Genomic DNA, 7,638 nt, shown 5'->3' on the forward strand with positions numbered 1-7,638 from the left:
GCTGACATTTGAGTCTTACAACTTCTTCAGTTTTTTCCTATTCCTCATTTACTATATGTTTTGCTCTATATTTCAGATTTTTAAAACACTTGGAAATATGATTTTTTTTCCTCAAAATCCAAGGGAAAGAATGTATATCCATGACATGAAGATTACTACCATGAAAACCTGCATGCTAAGATCTGCTTCAGGACCTTCACCAGTAAAGCCAGTACCTCGGTAAATGTGAGAGATTGCCTTCCCCAAAGCAAACACACACGAGAACTTTAGAAGTTTGTGTCAACTATGATGGCTTATGCAAGATATCTAAGAAATTCCCAAGCTAGAGAGATGATGGCTCAGTAGTTTCGATCACTTGCTGCTCTTGCAGAGGACCAGAGTTTGGTTCCCAGCGCCCATGTCAGGAGGCCCATGTCAGGAGGCTGTCACTCCTATTCCAGGAGACCCATGCCCTCATCTGGCCTCCACGGACACTCCGCATGCACCGTGCATGTTTATACCCACAAAAATAACAAGATAAAGAGAAAGGCAATTAACTTTATAATGGAATATCCCAGAGGCAGCTCATTAACCTAAAGAATGAGGTTTTAATGCTGTTCAGCTATGCAAAATAAAGTGGCAGGGAGCGGCAACTCTGGCTCCAGGATCTGTCCTGCCGCACAACCGCCTACGGAATTCACGAAAGCCTATAGGGATTCGCTCCGGATAGAGATCCGCTCCGGATAGGGATCCGCTCCTGAGATCCCGAGGATCAACTCGCTCAGCAGGACCTGAGATCACTACGCAGAGCGGACAACTAACAGCTCTGCCAGAGACCCCACTGCCTGCCCAGCACCACCCTGGGACGGGACACGATGAGACCCAGGTTCCCCACTGTCTGCACAGCCCCAACCCGCAACCCAGGAGACTCGGATCAGCGAACTCCAGGGCGGACTTGAGGACCCGTGTCCTGTCAGGACTCCAGGCGGGGATACTCACCATCTCCTGGCTTCCGAGGTATCCCGGACCCGCCACGCCTGCCTCTGGGAACAGTTACAGGGAGAAAAAGGCACCCAGAACCTCAGTGCCTCTGCAGCAGAGAACCAGAAGATCCCAGAGGAGTCCAAGATGTCTGGTTCCAGCGAAAGCCCGCGAGATTTTTGAAAGCCTGCCCACCACTCTGACTCCGTTCCTGATTGGACAGTTGTCACACAGCACCTCTGATCCAATTCCTCCGGCTGAGGATGACAAGTGGCACGTGCCCGTGACTGAATGAGACCGCAATGGCAGTTTCTTGGTTGCAGCTGATCTGGTTTGGTTTGGGTTTGATTTTGATGGTTTTGTTCCGTTTTGGTGGACTGAACCCAGGGCTTCTGGCAGCGGCTATATTAAGGCAAAATTTCCACCAGGAGGACCTCGCCCATCAAAAGACATTTTAATTTAACCTTACATAGTCATATCAATTTATTAATTATATATCTGTAAGTAGTCACACAAATATGATAGATTCAGAGATATAAAATTAAATTAAAGATATAAATCTTTAAATTTCAAGTAACTTTTCCAGTACTAGAGTTTTGGCAAATCTCTAATCCAGCCCTAACAGTCTAGGTATGCTAGGCCACAGTCCCAGTAAACCCGTTAAAGAGATGACTCCCATGGTTAAGAGCAGTGACTTTCGGAGGGCCTGAGATCTGTTCCTTGCACCCAGGCGGCTTACAACTGCCTGCAACGCCAGCTCTCTGGCCTCCTCCAGCACTGCACTCAAGTGCACATACTCCCTGTGCACACACATAAGTAAAAACAAAGGCTGGAGCCCTGGTCACTCGCCAGAAGACAGGAGTTCCGTTCCCTGCACCCACATAGCGGCATGAGGGCTCACGGACACTAATAAGAGCACGCAATGGTAGACAGACGTGCATACAGGTAGAACACCCATACACATAAGATAGAATCTCAAAAAAAATAAGAAAAATAAGGAATTCAATCTGTGTGCCCATGGAGAAAAGTAATAAATAAAGGGTTCCAATGAACCCCAAGTCTGTCTTTGTGAGATCCAGCTTTAACTGGAGAAAGAATAGGGGCAGGAGACTACAGGTCTGTATAATTGATCATTCCTGACCAAGTGTGCTTGGGCTGATGGTCAGTTTGGGTTATGCAAAGTGATCTCAGAGAACCAATCTGGTTTCCACAACGACCCTTGCTTCTCTGTGGAGCCTCAAATGCCCTCATTTGCGGATGGTCCGTCTAGGCCCCCAATTTCTTAGAAGTATTTTTTATTCCTTGGAGGTGTTTATGAGTCCTGTAGTTTCTGGAGTTCAGAAAGAGGTGCCACTGGGAGATCGGGGCTGGAGATGTGTAAAGGACACAAAATGAAAGCAGAACGGCCAGGCTTTTCGTCTGATTTATTTCATGTGGACCCAGTGAAAATTTAATAATGCTTTTGAGAAAAAGAAGTTTCTGAGTACATGTTTTGTCGGGGAGCAACTTAATCTTTGAAATGAGAAGCAATCCCTCAAGGCAACAATGTCCAAAATACATAAATGTGAGGCCCAAGAATAAATTTTAAATTTTCTACTATTCACATCTTTAAAATTGAAAGAGACAGGCAAATTGCCAACAATCAATTTAAAAGATGCTCAAAATAAATAACCTTCATAGAGTCAAGGTAAAACCACGTGACACATAACTGCATAGCTATTAAGTTAGCAACTATCTGAAAAAATAAATAATAAATGATGCCACAAATATGGAGAAGATGGGACTCCAGGTTCTGTTTTGAAAATTAGTTCTAAAAAAAAAAGGTTCTAACCCATTAATGCTTAGTTTAGATGGTGTCTTAGTTACTCTTCTATTCCCATGACAGAACACCATGACCAAGGCAACTTATAAAATAAATCATTTCATTTTGAGTTCATGGTTCCAGAGGACTAGAGTCCATGACCATCCTGGCGGTGAGCATGGCAGCATGCAGGTTAGGTGTGGTGCTGCAGTACTGGCTGAGAGTCTACACCATGAGACACAACCATAAGGCTGAGAGGGCTAACTGGGAATGACAGAAACCTTATGTTCAGTGATACACCTTCCACAAGGCCACACCTCCCAATCCTTCCCAAACAGTGACACCACCTAGAAACCCAACTTGAAATATACTTTTCAAGTATATTTTTAACTGATACATGAAAAGCATACATATTAGTGAGATAGCATGTAATGCTAGTTTAGGGATTTTTGGTTTAGTTTGGTTTGGTTTGGTTTGACTTTTGGATTTCAAGACAGGGTTTCTTAGTGTGTAGCTTTGGCTGTCCTGAATCTCACTCTGTAGACCAGACTTCCTCAAACTCTGAGATCCTCCTGCCTCTACCTCCAAAATGCTGGGATTAAAGACATGTACCACTATATGCAGACTTGGGAAAGAAAAGAAAAAGGTTAAAGAGAGTAGTTAGGTATGGTGACACACATGCCTTTAATCCCCACACTTGGGTGATGGGTCTGCCTGTCTCTGTCTCCCAAGTATGGGGATTAAAGGTGTGTGCCACCATACCCAACTACTCTCTCTCTCTCTCTTTTAAGGATTTTAACCTTTTTCTTTTCTCTCCCAAGTCTGCATATATTTTTAACATACTGTAAAACATTTAGAGGTTTTCTTCATCTTTGAATCTCTTCTCTCTCTCTCTCTCTCTCTCTCTCTCTCCATGGCTCTTTAATTTGCTAAGCAATATGGGTAGGATTAAAGCTATGGCTTTGACTGGATCCAGCACATTCCTTAGCTTTCTGAGATTCCAGCCTCTTAGCAGCTGTACTGGCCAGAGCCATGTTTATTGCCACAACTCTACAGTGTTTCAAGGTTCCTGCCAGCAAGCAAGCTCCAGCAGTGTGCTCACAAACCACACTCAAATGCTCCTTAGTTAGATTGCCTGCTTGAAAGAGTCAGAGTTTGCCCTGGAAGGATGGCCCAGAAAGCCGGCATTATAAAATGGTGCAGTTTGTTTCCTGCTATGGCTGACAACAACATTTAAGTGTTTCATGGCAGGGCCTTTTAAAAGAGCTGCAAGGTTTTACAGCTAAAGCCGAGTCAGAAAGCCTCTCTTAAATGAGATACATTTGTCTCTAGCAAACAGAACCCACCTGAAAAAATGCTGCTATCAATAAGTTAAGCTGTGCTTAACTCTATTCTTTTTTGTCTAGAATTACTTCCCAAGCTCTGTCAGGCTTTATGTGGATGCAGTCATCCACACATTGGGCACCATTTGTTGTCGGGGTTTTCTGTAGCTTTGGAGCCTGGCCTGGAGGGATAGCTAAGCCATTAAAGGCTAGGCTCACAATCAGACTCTGCAAATTAAAGACTCATGTGTTAAAAGAGAAAGAGAGGGGCTGGAGAGATGGCTCAGAGGTTAAGAGCACTGACTCCTCTTCAAGAGGTCCTGAGTTCAATTCCCAGCAACCACATGGTGGCTCACAACCATCTGTAATGATATCTGGTGGCCTCTTCTGGCCTGCAGTATACATGCAAGCAGAACACTGTATATGTAATAAATAAATAAACCTTTTTTAAAAAAGAGAGAAAGAGGGAGATACAGTTAAAGAGAGATTCAAAGACAAAACCTCTAAATGTTTTACTGTCTGTTAAAAATATATGCAGACTTGGGAGAGAAAAAAGATTAAAGCCCTTTTTTTAAAAAAAAAAAAAGGAGAAAGAGAATAGTTGGGTGTGGTGGCACACGCCTTTAATCCCAGCACTTTGGAGGCAGAGGAAGGCAGATCTCTGTGAGTTCAAGGACAACCTGGTCTATGGTGGGAGTTCCAAGACAGCCAAACATACACAGAGAAACCCCATCTCAAAAACCAAAAATTAAAAATAAATAGAAGTTAAAATATAGCCACATAAAGATGAAACATACACAGAGAATCTTGATACTATATGTTATTATGCTCTCTTTGAATTGTTTAAATGCTGAGGAAGGAGCAACAGCTGCTAAAAAATATTTGTTTATAAATGCTGCTGCATCAGTCCAAAATAGGTATTTTAAAAATACCATGACTTCAAAATTGAAGTCAAAATGTATGTTAATTTGGATAAGAGGATTTGCTTTTATTTCTACAGGAAATGAGAGGCTGTGGATTCATTCTGAGTTAAGAAAAATCAAGTTTGATCAAGGAAGACCACCTGAGAAATCTCTGGTAGGAACAGATGGCTCAGACATCTGAGTTCTACATCCAGAACAGATTCAAAATGTGGCCTGATATGATCAAGCCTCACAGGATACTCCAGTCAGGACTTGATCATATTTCTAAATTTTCTTTAGGTCCCCATAAGATTATCAGCGCCCCCAACCAGCAGGAAGTTGCCTGGAAAACTATGCCCACATTCCCCCCCCCCAAAAAAAATGGACTATGGACTATATTTTCCTTTGTTTAGAATGTTGGTAACAAGTTGTTATGACTAATGGTCAGGAGAAAAGCTAAACAAAAGATATTAGACTCAGAGTTCTTGTTATTTAAAAAAAAAGAGAGGGAAGTGGTGTGGGAAAATTATATTCTGTCAATTATATTTTAAATAAATTGATTCACTGATTGGTGAATAGCCAGGCAAGAAGTATAGGCAGGACAACCAGACAGGAAGTAGAGGATGGTCAATGAGAACAGGAGAATTCTATGAAGAAAGACGCTCTTTCTGCAGTTGTGAGCCTGCCACAGAAGAAGCAAGATATGACTGCCTCACTGAAAAAGGTACCAAGCCATGTGGCTAACATAGACAATAATGGGTTAATATAAGTTATAAGAGTTAATAAGAAGCCTAAGCTAATGGACCAATCAGTTTATAACTAATGTAGACCACTGTGTGATTTCTTTGGGACTTAACAATTGCGGGAACCAGGCAGGACAGAAAACTCAGACAACATACCACCACTGCCAGACTAGCATGTAATGTTTTGAGATGTATCTACACTACGTAGTGTAAAATCATGTTGTGGTAGTTTGAATCTGTAGGCCCCATAATCTCATAGAGAGAGGTACTATTAGGAGGAATGGCTTTGTTGGAGTGGGAATGGCCTTGTTGGAGGAAGTGTGTCACTGTGGAGGTGGGCTTTGAGGCTTCCTATGCTCGGGATACCACCAAGTGTATCAGTTGACTTCTGGTTGCCTGCAAAGTGTAGCATTCTCAGCTCCAGCACCCCATTTTATGATAATAAACTGAACCTCTGAAACTGTAAGCCAACCAATGTAAATATTTTTATAAGAGCGGCTGTGCTCATGGTGTCTTCACAGAAAAAAAAAAAAACCCTAACTAAGACACATGTTAATCACATCCCTTTAAATATTATATTTGCCGTGAAAGCCTCCAAAGCTCTTCAAGCTTCCTGATGTTCATACTGCATGATGGTTGCATGCAGTTACTTTAATGTGGAATAACACAGCAGAATCTCTTGTTCATCTACCAAAATAATCAACATTTCCCTCCACCCTGCCAACTCTCTCTGAACTCCAATAAACTGTAGCAGAGAGTAGTATACAGCCAACATTTTAGATTCCACATATAAGACAGTGCAGTGAAAATTCCTTCCCTGGTGAGAACCAACCATGTTTAACCCCCTTCTCATAAGGTTCTTTCAGTTTGTTTATATGGTGGATTATATTGACAGATTTTTAAACCATTCCTGCATCTGTAGGATGAAGCCTACTTGGTCATGGTGGATAATTTTTCTAATGGTGTTCTTGGATTTGGTTTGCCAGTATTTTTTTTCTTTTTCTTTTTTTTTTTTCCTTTGGTTTTGGTTTTGGTTTTATGAGACAGGGTTTCTCTGTAGCTTTGGAGCCTGTACTGGAACTAGCTCTTGTAGACCAGGCTGGCCTTGAACTCACAAAGATCCACCTACTCTGCCTCCAGAATGCTAGGATTAAAGGCGTGCACCACCACCTCTCAGCTGGTTTGCCAGTATTTTATTAGAGTATTTTTACATCAATGTTCATGAGGGAGATTAGTCTGTAATTCTCTTTCTTAGGTGTCTATGTGTAGTTTGGGTATCAGGGTAACTGTAGCATTGTAAAAAGAGTTTGGCAGTGTTCCTTCCATTTCTATCATTTGGAATAATTTGAGGAGTATTGGTATTAGCCCTTCTTTGAAATTCTGGTAGAATTCTGCACTGAAGCCATCTGGTCCTGGGTGTTTTGTTTTGTTTTGTTTTGTTTTGTTTTGTTTTGTTTTGTTTTTTTGATGACTCTCTTTCCTTAGCAATTATAGGTCTATTTAATTTGCTTCTCTGGTCTTGATTTAATTTTGGCATGCAATATTTCTCCAGAAAATTGTCCATTTCCTTTAAGTTTTCCAATTTTGTGGAGTACAGGTTTTTGCAGTATGACCTGGTGATTCTCTGGATTTCTTACATGTCTGTTCCGTGTCTGTTGTTATGACCCTTTTTATTTCCCGATTTTGTTAATTTGGTTATTCTTTCTCTGCTTTTTGGTTAGTTTGGATACAGGTTTGTCTATTTTGTTGATTTTCCGGAAGAACCAACTCTTTGTCTCATTCTTTGTATTGTTTTCTGCTTCTATTTGGTTGATTTCAGCTCTCAGTTTGAATATTTCCTGTTGTCTAGTCCTTCTGGGTAAGTTTGCTTCTTTTTGTTCTAGAGCTTTCAGGTGTTCTGTTAATTTGCT

The 7,638-nt window shown here is 41.6% G+C and overlaps 2 protein-coding genes across 2 annotated transcripts in view; both read right to left on the reverse strand.

Moving 5' to 3' along the window:
* The window catches only part of LOC101994278 (zinc finger protein 888-like), a 34,509-nt gene extending 33,485 nt beyond the window's left edge, over positions 1-1,024 (reverse strand). Inside the window, exon 1 of the mRNA XM_026781480.1 lies at positions 979-1,024. The gene's annotated coding sequence lies outside the window, so the exon portion shown is untranslated. The remainder of the gene's footprint in view (positions 1-978) is intronic.
* Syce1 (synaptonemal complex central element protein 1) overlaps positions 1-1,035 on the reverse strand; it is a 39,272-nt gene extending 38,237 nt beyond the window's left edge. Inside the window, exon 1 of the mRNA XM_026781481.1 lies at positions 979-1,035. The gene's annotated coding sequence lies outside the window, so the exon portion shown is untranslated. The remainder of the gene's footprint in view (positions 1-978) is intronic.
* Between the last annotated feature and the right edge of the window lie 6,603 nt (positions 1,036-7,638).

Source organism: Microtus ochrogaster, chromosome 8, assembly GCF_000317375.1.
Source record: "Microtus ochrogaster isolate Prairie Vole_2 chromosome 8, MicOch1.0, whole genome shotgun sequence".
Classification (NCBI taxonomy): Eukaryota; Metazoa; Chordata; class Mammalia; order Rodentia; family Cricetidae; genus Microtus; species Microtus ochrogaster.